The following is an 18,475-nucleotide window of genomic DNA, read 5'->3' as shown; positions in this document are numbered from 1 at the left end:
GGTCACTTCTTGACCTCGTGCGTAGGTGGCCCTTGGTGGGGGCAGGGTGGGGACAGGCTGGGGACACGGGTGGGTGGGACAAAATGGGTCATGGGGTTCCCTGGAATTGGGAATTTGGTGGTTTTGGGGAGGCAGGAATGGGGTCACTTGTAAATGGGGTCCTGAGGAGGGGGAATATCCAGCAATGGGGGTTCCATTGGAATGAGCATCTCCATACCTGGGGGGACTCAGGGATGGGAGTCCCGGGGGAATGTGGGCTCCAAGGATTTCAGTTCATTTGATGGGAGATTCGTGGGTCCTAGGAAGATTTCAGGGGCTGGAATGAAGAAGAAGGGGTTCTTTGGGAATGGGGTGCTGGGCCATGTAGATCATAGGGAATGTCAGTGTTGGGATGGGGGCTGCAGAGAGAGTGGGACATAAGGAATGGAGGTCCGATGTTTCCATTCCCAGGGGAATGGGGGTGGCAGGGATGGGCAGTGACTGGGTGAGCCCATGGGTTGCAGCTCCTTCCCTGGGTACTTCAGATTTTGGGGTGATCCAGAGCCAGCATCACCCCCACATGGTGCCGGTGTCCAGGGTGTCACCCCAGAGAGATTCTGAGCTGCTCTGGGTCTGTGTTCCCCAGCCTCCAGTGATTTTTCCCTCTCTTTATTCCATTTCCATCATTTTACCCCTCAATTTCACAACCGCCCAGTTCGTGCCTTGATGGTCCTTGGGGGCACCTGGAGCAGGGAACAGGCTGGGGGAAGGCCAGAGTGGGGGAAGCCCAGGCTGGGGGAAGGCCAGAGTGGGGGAAGCAGGGGTGAGGGGACTGCAGGGAGGGCTGGGGAGGCTGTGGGGGTTGGGGGAGTGCAGCTTTTACCCCCCAACACTTTCACTTTCTGTCTCCTGCAGAAGAAGGAAAAGGCCATTTGAAATCTTTCTCACATGGGGGGGAAGGGTTCTGTCCTTAGGGGGCACATCCAGGGGGCTCCTGTCCTGGGGGGATCCTGTCCCAGGGGGGACACATGCTGGAGAAGAGAGTCTGGTCATGCAGCTTGACAGCTTTGGGGGGGTCCAGACTTCTCCTTCTTGCTCGTCCCCTGCTGGATCTGAGCCAGCAAGAGCAGCTGGGGAATGGAACCCAGAGCAGGAAGGAGGCCCCAAACTCCTGCTCCTTGAAGCCAGTGACCATCCAAATGGTGGGGCCCAGCCATGGCCCAGCCCCACTGCACAGGGATGGCCATTGCCCAGTCCTGCTCTAGCCAGCCCCAGGTGGCAGCCAGGACCTGAGGGTCCCCATTGTCCCCTTGGCTTTGATTCTGGCAGCTTTAGAGCTGCTGCAGAGGTGAGAATTCTGTGGGGGCGGAAAAGGGCTGCCTGTGGTTTGCACAGCTCTGCATGAAGCACAAAACTCAAAGACAGCTCAAGCAGTGGCTCTGTGAGGGCCTTTGATGGTTTTCAGAGCAGGGCTGGCTGGAAACCCCCCCGGCAGGGGCAGCTGTGGGGGAACCAGCCTGGAAATTCAGCAATTGATCATGTGTTGCTCCTGGTAAGGGACTGAGAGAACGTCAAAATTACTGAAAATCGCACAACAATATGCCAACAACCTTCCTGGGAACCTCCTTCTTGAACAAAATCTGCAGCCTTGAGGAACCTCATGGAAAGAATGCTTAGATTCTGACTTTGTCCACAAAAATAGAGAGAAAAGTGTGGAAGTATCGGTCAGTGGCTCTACCCGTGGCCGTGGTGGGGCTGTGGGGAGTGATCCTGTGTGGATTCCAGGGGTCTCCAAAGCTGCTCCATCCGTGCCCACCTCACCTGAGGAAAAGGCTGAGGGTTTGCAGGAATTGTGGTGTAAAGCCACCAGAGGTTCTGCTGTGGACCCGAGACCTGCCTGGGGTCAGGTGCTGCCTTCCTTCCATTGGGGATCATGGGGAGCAGTCTCAGGTGTTGTGCAGGGCGTGTGCCTGGCCCCAGGACACTGCTACACTGCCAGTGGGCACTGGGATCCAACCTGCTGCCTTGGCGGCTTCTGCCTGCTGCTGGTGGTGATGCTGGGAGTGATTGGTGCCCGTGAGTTTGCAAAAGGAGCGATTTCCCCTCCTGCCTCCCATCCGAGGCCGCCATGGCCCCTGAGGGGATGGAGCTGGACCGGGGCGCCCCCTGCTGGCCGGGAATGCTCCATGCAGCGCCCCCTGCTGGCCTGGAGTTCTCACTGCGGCGCCCCTGCTGGCCACGGTTGTAACTGCCAGAAAAATTAACAGCGCTGAGCGGGAGGGAAATTTCTGGGTTTGTGTTGTTTGTTCTTTTCTGCTTCATTAATTTCCCAGAAAAGAGCTGTTATTTCTTTTCCTACACTTTGGCCTGGAAGCCAGAACACATTTGAAATTAAAAAGAGTTTCTGAGATGGGTTTCTTTCCATTCCAGGAAGTTTTCCCAGTTTCCTTGGCAGATATTTCTCATTTAAATGAGTTGCCAACTACTGTGTTCCAGCGTGGATGCAACAGACACCCCATGAGCAGATAGGGTCAGGTTCTTGGCTACCTCATGCTCTGCCTTTTAAGCCAGTTGTGTCACCAAGGATCCTCTCCCCAGGTGACACTTCTGGTCACCTGGCTACTGAGGAGCTGGATTTGTCAAAGTGTCACGCTGTCCCCAGTGTGCCATGGCTGACAGATGATGGAAAGACGGGGCTCTGTCTCACTGAAAGCAAGGTCTGACCCACCCCTGCCACACAGATCTGTTCCAAAATGTCTCCAGACTTCAAATTTTTCCTGTCTTTGGCACCTCACCCTTTGCCATGGCCTGATCCCAAATGCCCTGGGCAAATGGGAGGCTCAGGAACATCCTCAAGGCCTTTGTTAGATCCTCGTGTGGGGAACATGGCAGAGGAGGGGTTTGGGACAGGGGACAAGAGAATCCAGAGCCTCCTGAAGGCCACTTTGGCCATCAGAGCAAGGAAGGTCCAGGGCTCTGCCAGATTCCTCTGGTGGAGGAAACGTGATGGGGGGGGAAGTGTTCGGGGATTGTTCTTTGTTGGTGGCTTTCCCTGGAAATCGTTCCTTGTGTGACAATTTTGAGTCTGAACCTTGTTGCTGTTGGTTTTGTTCTTTCATTGCTGATTCAGGAACTGTAAGACTTTTGGGATCTTTGTGCCTCCATGGGGAACGGTAGGGAAAGGGGCAGCAGCCCCTTGCTTTTAGTGGCAATCCAGAACTGGAGAATCCCATTCCTAAAGCCCAACAAAGCTGAACAAACACCATCGCTGCCAGTTTAACCAAAAAGATGCATTTTGGACTAAATAAGAAGGAAATGGGTCCAGCGTCCCCTGGCACTGGGAGGAGCCTGGGGAGCCTTGGGTGTACTGGGATCAGTGGGAGGGGGAAAGGGGAGCACTGGGTGCCCTGGGCAGCCCCCCCTGACTCATGGTCATCACCCCAGGCAGGATGGGCCACCACGGGAGCCATGGGACGGGGACTCCCAGTGTCCCACATTGTCACAGCACGTTCCCATGGATGTCACTGGTGTCCTACAGTCGCCTGTGTGGTCCTGGCAGCTCTGCGTGGGTCACCTGGGGATCCTTGGGGGGGACAGGAAGAGACACCTAGCTTGGTGTGACACCCATGGATGACATGCCCATGTCCCCACCCATCCCCCATAGTCACACCCTGCCCCCTCATGTCCAGCCCCTTTCCTCACCTCCAGGGGATAAGGGGGTTTTGGTGGGCCCTATGGGAATAGGGGGTGTCTGAGGGGTGTCTGGGGAGGGGGTCAGGCAGAGTCATGGCTGGAACTCCCCACTCACCTGTACTGGGATTTCCTGCGAGCTGCAACAAAAAGAGGATGGGGGGATCGTGGTGTCCCATGGGCCCCAACCCCACCTGGGACCTTTAAATGCCCACTGGAGCCCTGAGCCCCCACCAGACACTGATTTCTACTGGATATCCAGGCCCCTGCACCTCAAAGCACCCCTGAGGAGCCTCAGAACACCTGAGCCACCCAGGTACTCCAACGCCCTCCCCAGGAACCCTTAACCCCTGAGCACCCCTCAAGCCTCAAGGAACCCCAAGAATGGAATGCAGGGAAGCCTCCAAACTGCTCCAGGATCCCTGAGGAGCTCTCAACATCCCTGCACAACTCTCCAACGCCTCCCTAAATGCCCCCAGGAGATCACAGTTCCTCAAGGCCCTTCCTGGGACAGACCAGAACCCTCCAAAAAGCCCCTAAACCTGTGAGCACCCTAAGCAAAGGTCATTGGGGGCTCAGTTTCCACCAGCTCAGGGGCTTTGGGTGATGCCCCAACGACCCCCCCAGTGTGTGGGGCTTTCCCCCCAGTTCCTGTAGGACCTCGTTCCCCTCCCATTGTCACTCACCCCGGTGGTGCCACCAGTGACAGCCCCCGATGACAGCCAGGAGCAGGAGCAGGAACAGGAGAGTCCTGCCGACATTCACAGCCACTGATGGGGACAGAAGGGGACACATTGGGGTCACCCTGAACTGCAGGGGCCTTGAACGCCCCAGTAACCCTGTGTGACCCCACCTGTGACCCAGGGCAAGCCAAGTGTCACCTCCAGGGCCCGCTCTTGGCTGAGTGCCTGGAACACACGGTGCCTGTCCTGTCCCAGCTGGTTGGGGGCCACGCACTGGTAGGTGCCTGAATGTCCCACATCGACGGCTCTGAGCTCCAGGAGGGGATCCTGGGCCACCTCCTGCCCATTGTGCAGCCAGGTGAAGGTGACAGGGGCTGAACCCACCTGCAGTGAGCAGCGCAGGGTCACATTGTCACCTGCACGCACCTGGTGTGACAGGGGACTGAGGGTGATGGTGGCATTGGCGACAGGCACTGTGGGGACAGAGACAGGGCTGGCATCTCGCTAGGTGAGAAGGGGGTGCTGTGGGTGGGGTCATCCCCAACCCGAGGGTCCCGCTCACCCAGGACGGTGACATTCAGGGGATCACTCTCGGCCACGCTGTCCCCGTCGCTGACCCAGCACCGGTACTGGTCGCTGTCATTGTCCCCAACGTGGTGCAGCTCCAGGTGGGTGCTGATGCCCAGCAGTGCTCCTGAGCCCTCCCGGTGCCAGGAGAAGGACAGGGGACCTGTCCTCACAGCCACCTCACAGCTCAGCACCAGGCTGTCCCCCAGTGTCACCTGTCCCCCGCGTGGCTGCACTGACAGGGATACCCCTGGGAGTGGGACATCTGTGGATGGGCACAGAAGGGATTGGGGACCCAGGAAGGATGGGAGACACGGGAGGGAAAGGAAGGGATTGGAGGGAAGCAGAGAGGATCCCAGTGAGCAGAAGGGGACCCTGGGAGGCAGGTTGGGACCTAGGGACAATGGTGAGACCCCATGGAAAGGTGCAGAGAGCCAGGCAGGAACCACAAGAGAGACTGAGGAGCCTCAGGGAATGATTTGGGGTTTATAGATAGGCCGGAGGACCCATGGAAGGAAGGGAGAGCAGAGGGTGGAGCAGGGACCTTGGAAAGGGTGGGGAATCCAGGGAGGGATGGGGAGGACAAAGAGAGGGATGAGGGATCAGGAGGGGGAACTGGGCAGTCATGGGGGAAACCAAGAGAGACTTTTTGGGTGACCCAGGGAGGAGTAAAGAGAGGCATGAAGGATTCAGGCAGTGTTAGGAAATCCTTGGAGGATGTTGGGCTTCCCTGTCCCCATCGTTGCACTCACTGTGTACTGTCACTGTAACCTTCTTTGACACCCTCCACTTTGACACCACTTTGCTTACCCGGCCCTCACAGTGCTAGTTGCTGCTGAGGTGCTGCTGCAGAGGGGACAGGGACAGCTCGGTGCCATCATGGAGCCCCTCCAGTTTCTTTCCCTCATGGTAAAATGACACCGAGGTGACCGTGTTGTTATGCCAGCTTCTGCAGCGCAGTGTCACCGTGTCCCCCTGCAGCAGCGTCCGTGCTGGCACCTGCAACACCAGCCCTTCTAGGGGACAGAGGGGTCCTGTCGTACCTTATGGCACTGAGACCCCCTATTGGGTGCACGAGGGGTCCCCAATTCCAAAAGGGTTCCCCCACAGTGGGATATTCTGGGTTGTCACCAGAGCAGGGGACAGCCTCTGGCCACACAGGAGGTGACCCATGGAGCGGAGACCATCCAGAGCCCTTGGGGTCCCCACTGGTTCCTGCCTGGGGACACCTGAAGCCCCCTCACCATCTAAGACTCTCACAGCAGGGCTACGCCCGGTGCTGGGTCTGTCACAGGTGTAGGTGCCACTCTCGGTGACAGTGAGGCGGTCAGGTCCCTCCTGCCCCCAGCGCCGTCCATCCTTCTACCAGGTGGTGGCAATGGCAGTCCAAAAGCCCTGGCAGGTGAGTGTCACCCGGTCCCACCACAGAGCCGGCCTCCAGGGGAGCTCCACCAGGATCTGGGTGGTCTGAGCACCTGTGGGTGACAGGGGACACCAGCCTGCCAGGGCCAGTGTGGGGCTGGGGACAGCAGGGTGGGGCCATGGCATCCCCCGAGGACTCACCAGCAAGGCTGAGGGTCTGGGCTGGAAGGGAGAAGGGACAGGGCTCAGTGGGGGTAGCACTGCAGGAAAAACAGCACAGGGGCAAGGGGTGTGGTGGCTGTCCCCAAACTGTCCCTCTGGGGAAAGCAGTTCTTGTAGGAAAGTGTGTCAGAGTGGTCCCCAAAAGATTTGGAGAGGCAGGGGAACATGTCTGTGTCACAGCCACCTGTGCACCACATCCCTGTGGCACAGACACCTTGGGACCATGGACACTGAGGCCATCGTGGGCTGAGGCAGAACATGGGGACACAGTGGACACCCCAAGCATGAGGACACCACGGACACAGAACATGCTGGCCCAGGGGCTGCCCACCAGTTCATGATCCCATCGCCATGATCCCATCCCCATGGCCACATCGTCACTGTTCTTGTCCATTTCTGTCCCTGCATCCCAGTTCCCTTGTCCCTATTCCCAAAGCTACCTGAGCCCAAAGGTGCCAGTCCCCACATTCCTGTCCTGCCATCCCCAAATTCCTTCTCCCTCTTCCTGTCCCCAAAGTCACCCTACATCCCCAGTCACACCAAGGTCCACTGTGGGTAACATGGACTGGCTCTGCTGGCATTGGGTACCTCAGGGGACCCTGCAGCCCCCCTGTGCCTCCTCCCCTCCCCATCCCTGGGGTGTTAGGCCCATGCCCAGGGCACTCACCTCACAGGAGCAGCGCCACCTTCCCGGCCATCCCGGTGTCCCCAGCCATGTGCACTGGCTGTCACTCGCTGCTGTGGCCACCGCTCCCCTGGCTGGCAACGTTTCAGATGAAGGGGAAGAAAGCGAGGTCACATCCGTCCCCAAGTGTAGGTGGCACCTGGTGGGCGCAGGGTGCCCACAAGCAGGGCACAGGCTGGAGATAAGGCTGCATTATCTGAAGACATGGTGGCGGATGCTTTTGCCAGGAGTAGGGGGCTCAGGTGATGTGGGGAACCAAGGATGGGTGTCCAGGAGAATGGGGGTCAAGGGGAATTGTGGTCTCCATGCCTGGGGGTATTCAGGGATGGGGGTGCTGTGGGAACATGGTCCCCAGGGATTTGGGGTCATGGCATGTGGGTGCCAGGGTTGGGGGTGCAGGGGGAAAAAGGGGACCCTTGGGAATAAGGGTTCAGGGGGAAGAAGCAGCCCATGGGATGGGATCAAGGCAATGGTGGTGCTGGGCACTGGCAGTCCTGGGATGGGGGTCCCTGGGGTGGAGAGACCAAGGCAATGTTGGTCTCATGTTTAGGGTTCCCAGGAGAATGGGGATGTCAGGGATGGGGAATGGCTGGGTGGGCACAGGGGTCACAGATCCTTCCCTGGCTTCCTCAGATTGTGGGGTGGCTCAGAGCCCAGTACAGCCCGCACCCTGGGGCACCCCAGGGCTGTCTTAGGATGCTCTGGGGCTCTGCCCAACTCACCCCTGGGTCGGGTCCCCCAGTTTCCTGACTCAGCCATCCCAGGCAACACCTGATGCCCTATTGGTTCAGAAAAAATTACACACCTGTAGAATAAAAGCAAAAATCTTTCCCACACAATTTTCCCCCTAATATAGAACATACTCAGCAAAAATCAAACTGACAAGGTATAAAATGCTCAGGTTTGTAGAATTCTTTTAAAAGTTTCTCACTCAACAAGTCACTCACAGTAAAAACACAAAAAAAATCACAATGAAATGAGTCTTTCTGGTTCCCTGTAGGAGCCCATTGGTGCATTTCCCAGCAGTGTTTGCTTGTGGATAAAAGAGGGTGTGGAATCTCCCTGACTGTCCAACAGCTCCATGCGATTGTTCCCTGCCTGCTGGGCAGCAACCCAGCCCTGAAGGAAGCCTTTTCTTGGGCCATATTTAGGAACTCTCCCCATTTTGCTCATTCCCAACCTGAAACTTGATTGACTTCCCTTGAAGGAAGGGAGGAAGCTCTGTCCATCCTTGGGACAGTGCACAGGAATCTGTGGAAATGCCCCTGTGTGCCTCAGGGTCTGATTCCCTGGTAAATCCACTCCAGCCTGCCCTGAATTCCCCGGCCTTGGCACTCCCCGCTCCTGCTGCGACACTCCTGCTCCTCAGCCCCTCGTGTGCAGCTCCTGCTCAATATTTCCACACTTTTCCCTCTCCTCTGGTGTGCACATCCAGAACCCAAAAATTCTTTCTGGGAAGTTCCAAATAGCTGCAGGTTTTGTTCAAGAAGGAGGGTCCAGGTCAGGTTGTTGAGCAGATTGTTGTCGTTTTTGCAGTAGTGCTGGGTCTCTTTCAGTTCCTTAGGGAGAGGGACAAAATAATTAATTGCTGCATTTCTGGACTGGTTTGCTCGCAGCTGCCCCTGCAGGGGTTTTTCCAGCCAGCCCTGCTCTGAAAACCATCAAAGGCCCTCGCAGAGCCACTGCTTGGGCTCTCTTTGGGGTTTTGTACTTCTTGCAGCAGCAAACCACAGCTCAGCTCATTGTGTGGGGGGGCCTTTTTCCACCCACAGAATTCTCACCTCTGCAGCAGCTCTAAAGCTGCCAGAATCAAAGCCAAGGGGGCAGGGGGGACCCTCAGGTGCTGGCTGCACCCTGAGGCTGGCCAGAGCAGGGCTGGGCAATCGCCACCCCTGTGCAGTGGGGCTGGGCCATGGCTGGGCCCCAGCCTTGCATTGACAGGGGTCCCCAGGATGTGCCACCCCTGGGACAGGCACCCAGCCAGGAATGTGCAGGGACATTTCTGGAACTGCCACCGCTGGGAACAGGACCCCCCATTATATGACGTGTCACCCCCTGCGACAGGATCCCCCAGCTGAACTCCAGAAGAGAGATCTTAGAGCACAGAAACCCCCTGTATGTGCCCACCCAGAAACAGAGAATGCCCCCTTTTCCCATCTGACTCTCAGCAGAAACGGCCTTTTCCCTCTCCTCCAGGACAAAGAAAGTGAAACTGTTGATCAGGCACAGCCCAGCACCTCCATCCCCCAAAGCCTCCTCACCCTTCCCTGCACCCCCTGCCCCCCATTTCCCCCCTCTCCTGGGTCCCCCAACCCGTTCCCTGCTCAGGTGCACCCCAGGATTTCTGATCCAGGAACCGGGGGTGAGGGGATATGGCAAAAAGTAAGAAGAATAAGAAAAAAGAGAAATAAAAAGAGGAAAAAGTCAGGGGCAGGTGAGGGCACAGAGGTCGAACTACCCAGGACCCCCATGCAATGCCTGGCCAGGAAACGAACACACCAGGGGTGATAATGCGGGGCCTAGTCTCACCCCAAAATCTGAGGCACCCAGGGAAGGAACTGTGACCCCCATGTTCCCCCCCACACTGCCCAACCCTGGCACACCCATTCTTCTGGGACCCCAACCTTGGAACCCAATTTCCTTCAGCCACCCCTTCCATGAGACCCCCATCCCTGGACTGCAAATCCCCAGGATCTCCAATCCCAAGGAACACCTTCCCAGTAATTCCAGTCCCTGGGACACCACTGCCCTTGGGGACCTTTATTCCCCCAGGACCACCATTCTCACAGGGTCCCCCTTTCCCCTGGCACCCCCATTTCATGATCCCAAATCTCAGGAGGCCACATTGTTCTGGGACCCTCATCCCCAAGTCTGAGTCTACCCAACCCTTGGGACACCCATTTACCTGGGACCCCATCCCTGGGCACCCCATTCTCCTGGACACTCATCCCAGGCTCCCTACACAGCCTTAGACTCCAAATTGTGGCAACACAATGTCCCCACCATGTCTCACCATCCCCTACCATGTCCCCACATTATGCAGCCTTGTCCCCAGCCTGTCCCCAGCTTGCAGCCACCCTGCCCCCACCAAGGGCCACCTACACGTGGGGACAGACGTGACCTCGCTTCCTTCCCCTTCATCCGAAGAACCGCCAGCCAGGGGAGCAGTGGCCACAGCAGCGAGTGACAGCCAGTGCACATGGCTGGGGACACCGGGATGGCCGGGAAGGTGGCACTGCTCCTGTGGGGTGAGCGCCCCAGGCAGGGTCCTGACACCCTGGGGATGGGCCATGGTGAGGCAGAGAGTGGTGGGGAGGGGGCACAGGGGGGCTGTGAGGTCCCCTGAGATCCCCAATGGCAGCATAGGCAGAGCAGGGCATGGAGCTCAGTGTGACCAGAGATTTAGGGTGGCTTTAGGGACAGAAATAGGGGAACTGGGATGTGGAGACAGGAGGAGGGGGATAGAGATGTGGGGACAAGTATGTGGCAGAAGAAGCCTTGGGGTTTGTGGACTGTGGGAATAGGGACAGGGGAACAGGGATACTGGGACATGGAATGGGGCCACATAACATGCAGATGTCACCTGGCTATGGGGAAAGGTGCCATTGGAATGGGATCATGGGCATAGGGCCATGGGACTTGGCTCTGGGGACAGGTGCTGTAGGGCTGGTGGAGGTGGCCAGTGCAAACATAGGGTGTCCACAGTGTCCCCATGACCCTCACTGAGCCCTGTCCCTTCTCCCTTCCAGCCCAGACTCTCGGCCTCGCTGGTGAGTCCTCAGGGGATGCCATGGCCCCACCCCACTGTCCCCAACCCTGCAAGGGCCCTGGCAGGCTGGTGTCCCCTGTCACTCGCAGGTGCCCAGACCACCCAGCTCCTGGTGGATCCCCCCTGGAGGCCAGCGGTGCTGTGGGACCGGGTGACACTGACCTGCCAGGGCTCGGGGACTGCTGGCGATACCACCTGGTACAAGGATGGTCAGCGCTGGGGGCAGGAGGGAGGCAACAACTTCACTGTCACTGAGAGTGGCACCTACGTGTGTGAGAGACCTGGAAGTGGGTGCAGCCCACCCGTAAACGTCTCAGAAGGTGAGGGTTGTTTGTGTCCCCAGCTTGGCACCCACGGGACCCCCGAGGATGCTGGATGAGCTCTATTCCATGGGTCACCCTCTGGTGTGACCAGAGACAGTCCCCTATCCAGGGGGACATCCCAGAGCATCCCACTATGGGGGGACCGTCGTGTTGAAATTGGGGAAACCTGGTGTGCTGGCTTTGACCCAATATCGGGGTCCTGATGATGTGACGGCATCAGGAGACCTCCTGTGATGTGACGGCACCCTCTGCCCCCCAGACCAGGTGGTGCTGCAGGTGCCAGCGCGGGCACTGCTGGAGGGGGAAACATTGACACTGCGTTGCCGGTACAGGCAGGAAAAGTCGGCCCCTCCGGTGTTCTACCGCGAGGAGACCGAACTGAGACTGCTCCACAATGGGACCGAGCTGTCCCTGTCCCCTCTGCAGCTGAAACACAGGGGCCGCTACCGCTGCAAGGCCTGGGTGAACAACGGGGTATCACAGGGATGGGAGGAGTCAGTGCCCGTGACAGTGACAGTGCATGGTGAGCACCTCACAGCCACCACCCCGACAGCCCCATAGCACCTCCCCAAGGATTCGGGGTCACCGTTCCCAAAGCTCCCCATTTCCTTCCCTGAGCTTGTCAGGGGACCAGGGCTGGAGGGTCCCCCCAAGCCCACCCAGGGGTCCCCCCTCACGCTCAACTGCCTCAGCACCCCCAGCCCCCTGCGGCCCCGAGCTCCCTTCCTGCACGTGTTCTACTGGGATGGTGGGGGACCCGCAGGGGTCCCCGCAGGTGCTGGTGCCCGCCATGGGGGTCTCCCACTCGGGAAATTACAGCTGCGAGGTGCGCTCCCAGAGGGGGGCCATGTGGAAGGGCAGCAGCCAGCTCTGCATCATGGTGCACAGTGAGTGCGGGGATGGGCACGGGGAGCCCTCACAGCCTCCTCTAGTCCCCTTTCCTGGGCATCTCCATGTCCCTTGGACACCATGCTTGTGTCCTCCACCTCTGCCCTGTGTCCCCTCACCCCTCTGAGGTGTGTCCCCATCCACAACATCCCCCATCACACCCACCCCCCTTTTCCCTACCCACCCACACCAGCTGCCTGCCACTCCCTGTGCTCTCAGCCCAGTCTCTGTCCCCACAGTGCCTGTGGCCAATGCCACCATCACCCTTGGCACCCTATCACACCAGGTGCGTGCAGGTGACAACGTGACCCTGCGCTGCTTGGTGCAGGTGGGCTCAGCCCCTGTCACCTTCACCTGGCTGCACAATGGGCAGGAGGTGACCCGGGGTCCCCTCCTGGAGCTCAGGGCAGTCGATGTAGGACATTCAGGCACCTACCGGTGTATGGCCACCAACCAGCTGGGACAGGACAGACACCGTGTGTTCCGGGCACTCAGCCCAGAGTTGGCCCTGGTGGTGACACCGTGGGGACACAGGGACAAAGGTAAGGTCACACAGGGTCATTCGGGGTCGAAGGACCCTTGGGGTTCTGGGTGACCCTGATGTGTCCCACTCTGTTTCTTGCAGTGGCCGCAGGGGTCGGTTGGGCCCTTTTCTTCCTGCTGCTGCTCGTGGGTGTCATTGTGGCCAGGAAACAGCAGAAAAGGTGAGTGGGTTTCTGCAACCATGAGTGCCCTTTTCCCACATGTCCCAAGTCTCCATCAACTCCCACACATTGTCTTTTTCCTCACAGCACCCCCCCTGATCCCCCGGCCCCCCCAGAGGAGGGAGAGGTTGTGTACACCCACGTTGTGAGCACCAAACATGTGCAGTGTGAGTACTGTGAACTGGGGGGACAGTGACAGTGGTGTCACCTCTTCCCCTTTGGTCCCCCCAACCGTTCTGTCCTGCAGGGCCCTCAGGCGTCCCCGACCACCAGTAACCCTGGGTGGCCTATGTGGAGCTGCGGGGACCCCAAGGGTGACCAAGAAATCCCAGTGACATCAATGAAGTTGTGCTGTGACACTGGGGGCAACTGGGGTGCACTGAGTGTCCCCACCCATGGGCACCCACTCGTGTGTGTGCTGCCACTAAAATCTGCCCCTCCCTGTGGAGGCACAAAGATCCCAAAGGGCTGAGAGAAGAACAATTGCCTGAAACAGCAAAGAGAGAGAATAAAACCAAAAGCTACAGCAACAATGTTCAGATTCCAAATTTTCACAAAAAGATCAAGTGATCAAGTTCCTGGGGAAGTCCCCAAAAGGAACAAACCCTGGAAACTCTCCCCTTCACAATTCCTCCACCAGAGGAACCTGCAACTTGCAACTTCCTTGCTCTGATGGCCAAAGTGGCCTTCAGGAGGCTCTGGATTCTCTTGTGCCCTGTCCCAAACTCCTCCTCTGCCCGGTTGCCCCCACAGGGATGTCACAAATGCCCTGTGGGTGTTCCAGAGCCTCCCCCTTCTTCAGAGCAGTTCAGGATCTGGCCATGGCACAGGGTGGGATGTCAGAGACAAGAACAGTTTGATGTCTGGAGACATTGTGGAACAGCTGTGTGTGGCAGGGATGGGTCAGACTTTGCTTTTGGTGAGATAGGGCCCCGTCTGTCAGACGTGGCACACTGGGGAAAGTGTGAGGCTCTGCCAAAGCCAGCTCCTGAGTGGCCGGGTGACCAGAAGTGCCACCTGGAGAGAGGGCCCTTGGTAGCCAAACTGGCTTAAAAGGTAGAGCATGGGGTTGCCAAATCCCAGACCCTCTCTTTCTTGGAATGTCTGTCTCATCCCAGGAGTTGGCAATGCATGGGCCCTATGCATGGGCCTGACACCCCAGGGATGGGGAGGGGACAGGGCACAGGGGGCAAAGGGGGTCTCCTGAGGTCCCCAGTGCCAGCAGAGCCAGTCCATGTTACCCACAGCAGACCTTGATGGGACTCTCACTGATGTAGGAATTTTGGAATGGGGATGTGGGGACAGGAATGTGGGGACTGGCACCTTTGGGCTCAGGTAGCTCTGGTCATAGGGACAAGGGAACTGGGATGCGGGAACAGAAGGGGACAAGAACGGTGAAGTTGTGGCCATGGGGATGTGATCATGGGGATGGCATCATGAGCTGGTGGGGGTGACCTGGGCCAGCATGGGCTGTGTCTGTGATGTCCTCATGCCCAGGGTTTCCACAGTGTCCCCATGTTCTGACTCAGCCCAGGGTGGCTTCAATGTCCCTGCTCCCAAGGTGCCTGTGCCACATGGACGCGGTGCATGGGTGGCTGTGACACAGACATGTCTCCCTGCTTCACCAAATAACTTTTGGGGATCACCATCACACACTTTCCCACAGGAACTGCTGTCCCCATGGGGACAGTTTGGGGAAGCCATCATGCCCTGTGTGCCAGGTGGCTCTGTCCCCATAGTTCCACCCCCACTGAGCCCTGTCCCTTCTCCCTTCCAGTCCAGGCCCTTGGCTAGCTGGTGAGTCCTCAAGGGATGCCATGGCCCCACCTCGCTCTCCCCAGCCCCACGCTGGCCCTGACAGGCTGGTGTCCCCTGTCACCTGCAGGTGCCCAGACCACCCAGTTCCTTGTGGAGCCCCCCTGGAGGCCGGCGGTGCTGTGGGACTGGATAACACTGATCTGCCAGGGCTCAGGTACAGCTGGTGACACTACCTTGTACAAGGACAAGCAACGCCTATGGCAGGAGGAACACGACCGCTTCACTGTCATCATGGAAGGCACCCACATGTGTGACAGACCTGGCACTCTGTGTAGCCTCCCCATGACAATTTCAGATGGTGAGGGGTTTTGGGTGTCCCCAGCCTGGCACTCACAGGGACCCCAAGGGCTCTGGGTGGTCTCCATTCCATAGGTAATCTCCTGTGTGACCAAAGCCCATCCCCTGCTCTGTGGACATCCCAGAGCATTCCAGTGTGGAGAACCCCATGTTGGAATTGGGTACCCCCGGTTCCCTGGGTGTGACCCAATGGGGGGCCCCTTATGAAAACGGGACCCCTGGTTGACAGGACCCCTGTGTCCCTCAGCCCGGTTGGTGCTGCAGGTGTTGGCACGGGCACTGCTGCAGGGAGACACGGTGACACTCCGCTGCCAGCGCTGGCGGGACATGCCCCTCACAGAGATGTGATTCTACCATGGGGACAAGGAGGTGGGGAGGTCTTGCTATGGGGCCGAACTGTGCCTGTCCATTCTGCAGCTGAACCACAGTGGCCACTACAGCTGCAGGGGCTGGGTGGACACCAAAATGTCAATGTGGGCACAGTCAGTGCCAGTGCCAGTGTCAGTGACAGTGCATGGTGAGCACCCCCATGGCTGCAACTCCAATCTCCTGACACTCCCAAAGTCACTTCCCAGCAGACTCAGTCACAGTCCTCACCTCCCCTCTCCTTCCCAGACCTCTTCTCGGTGCCGGTCCTGGAGGGTCCCCTCGAGCCCACCATGGGGTCCCCCCTGAATCTCAGCTGCCTCAGCATCCCCAGCCCCCTGTAGCCCTGAGTCCCCCCTTCTGCACGAGTTCTACCAGGATGGGCAGGTGGTGGGGGGCCCACAGGGGTACCCGCAGCTGCCAGTGCCCTTCGTGGGGGTCTCCCACCCGGGGAATTACAGCTGCCAGGTGCATTCGAAGGGTGGGGCCACGCGGAAGAGCAGCGTCCCGTTCCATATCACGGCACACAGTGAGTGTGGGGATGAGCACAGGGAGCCCCCAAAGCCTCCTTGGGACCCCAGCACTGCATAGGGACTCCCAGCGCTCTCTGACACCTGCCCTGTGGCCCTAACCTTTCCCAGATCTGTCCCTGGCTCATCTCCTCCTTTCTCGGGTCTTTCCCCTGATCCTCCAGCCCTACATGGATAGCCCCATCCTTCCCTGACACCTTTTCCATGTCCTGCCCTCCCTGTCCCAAGTCCCTCCCCAGGTTCCCCATTCCTCTCCCATGTCTCCCTATCCCTCACTGGGTCCCTTCAGTCATTCTTGCTTCCCCCCACCCCTCTCTGAGGTCCCCGCACGTTCCCCAGGTCCCTCCATCTTCTTCCTGTGTCCCAATACCCTCCCTGGTGTCACACGCCTCCCTCTCCAGCTGTCTCCCCTCCTGAACGCCCCATTCCCCTGTTTCCAAGCCTTCCCATCTGTGTGCCCCCTCTCCCACACTGGGATCCTGTTGCCCCTCCCTGACTGCCCCGTGTCCCTCACTGTCCTCTGCTGTCCCCCCGTCCCACAGGGGTCCCACCCTCAGGGGCGTTCCTGTCAGCACAGCCCCCCAGGATGACAGGTGGCACTTGGGGACAGCCTGGTGCTCATCTGCACGGTGGGGACAGGTCCCCTGTCCTTCTCCTGGCACCGGGAGGGCTCAGCGGCACTGCCAGGAACCAGCCCTCACCTGGAGCTGCGCCACACTGGGGACAATGACAGTGGCCAGTACCGGTGACGGGTCAGTGACGAGGACAGCGTGGCCAAGAGTGACACCCTGAATGTCACCGTCCTGGGTGAGCAGGACACTCGGGCTGGGGGTGACCCCACCCACGGCACCCCCATCCCACCTCGCCAGGTGCCAGCCCTCTCTGTGTCCCTGCAGTTCCCGTGGCCAATGCCACCATCACCCCCTGTCGCACCAGGTGCATGCAGGTGACAACGTGACCCTGTGCTGCTCAGGGCAGGTGGGCTCAGCCCCTGTCACCTTCACCTGGCTACACAATGGGCAGAAGGTGGCCCAGGGTCCCCTCCTGGAGCTCAGGGACATCGATGTGGGACATTCGGGCACCTACCAGTACGTGGCCACCAACCAGCTGGGACAGGAAGGGCACCGCGTGTTCCGGGCACTGAGCCCAGAGCTGGCCCTGGAGGTGACACCTTGGTCATCCTGGGTCACAGGTGGGTTCACACAGGGTCACCGGGGTGTTACTGACCCCCATGGTTCAGGGTCACCTCAGTGTGTCCCACTCTATTCCCAGCAGTGGCTGTGAATGTCGGGAGGACCCTCCTGTTCCTGCTCCTTCTCATCGCTGTCATCGGGGGCTGTCACTGGTGGCACCGCAAGGTTGGTGACAATGGGGGGCATGGGGGGTCCTGGAGTGAGGGGGAGACCCCAGAGTGAAGTCAGAATTTGGCACCACCCAAGGCCCCTGAGCTGAGGGAAACTGAGCCTGCAGTCACCTCGGCTGGAGGTCTTGGGCATGTGGGGGGAATTTGGAGGGTCTTGGTTGTGCTCCAGGGTCATCGCTGGGTGGTCTTTGAGGAACTTTGGGGTGGCACTGGGAGCTCCTGGAGAGTTTGGGGAGCTCCTGGAGGGCTGTGCAGGGATGTTGGAGGACCTTTTTAGGTCCTGGGGCAGTTTGGGGATGCCCCTCCCTGCCAGGCTTGGGGTTCCGGGGACAAAGAGGGTTTGGGGCACCAGGGGATTAGGGTCCTGAGGTGGTGCAGAATTTCTGGGGGCCTTGGGGGTGTTTAGAGTGTCCAGGTAGAATCAGGGGTTCATTGGGAATTGGGGTTGAAATGGGGAATTGGGGTCCCATGGGTGATTGGAGCTGCTGAGATCCCAGGAAGGTTCAGGGGTCCCAGTGTCCCCTCAGTCACCCCCTCCCCTTTTCCTTGTTGCCACCAGGAAGCTCCAGGACAGGTGAGTGGGGGGCTCGGGCTGGGACTCCCCTTTCCCCCTCCACAGACACCACCAGCATCCCCCTTATCCCCACAGGACCCCCCAGGAGGAGGGGGCTGTGCTCAATAACCACATCGTGGGCACCAAGTGGGCATGGACTGAGTATGGGGGGGCAGGGACACATTTGTTTTGTGGAGAAAAGAAAAAGTACTCCACAACTTTTTGAAAGTGTTAAAGCTGGTATGTTTCTTACAGCGCTGGACGCATGCAGAGATTGCTCTCCTCAAAAAAGGCATGTGGACCTCTGAGAACTTCAGGTCTCTTTTTATCTGTCTCTCAAATACATATGCATACAGTTTCACAGTAGGTTCATACATATTCATTTTTATGGGTTTCCTGTGACATTTGCCACTAGTTCCTTTTTATCTGAAAGAATTCCAAGGTCAGGCTGACTTGCCCTTACAGCAGTCCCTGTCTCTCTCTATCATCTTCTGTCTCCCCCCCTTTTTCTCTGTCCTTCGCTGAAGTAACTTCACTGAGCTTAGGCCTTGCAGTCTGGCTAAATAACTACAGTTTCTAAATGCAGACTTTACTCAAAAATGTACATTTCACCTAAATTAAAATGTATATCTATCTTGCAAAATTTTCATTTTGCCTCATTCTCCCCTTGCCTAAA

The 18,475-nt window shown here is 58.5% G+C and overlaps 1 pseudogene; it reads right to left on the bottom strand.

Annotated features, from left to right (window-relative positions):
- Positions 1–2: 2 nt before the first annotated feature.
- Positions 3–7,201, bottom strand: LOC131569330 (Fc receptor-like protein 2; annotated as a pseudogene).
- Positions 7,202–18,475: the final 11,274 nt, after the last annotated feature.

This window comes from Ammospiza caudacuta, chromosome 30, assembly GCF_027887145.1.
Source record: "Ammospiza caudacuta isolate bAmmCau1 chromosome 30, bAmmCau1.pri, whole genome shotgun sequence".
Lineage (NCBI taxonomy): Eukaryota > Metazoa > Chordata > Aves > Passeriformes > Passerellidae > Ammospiza > Ammospiza caudacuta.
The sequence above is the reverse complement of the archived record's forward strand: the minus strand, read 5'-3'. Positions and strand labels throughout refer to the sequence as shown.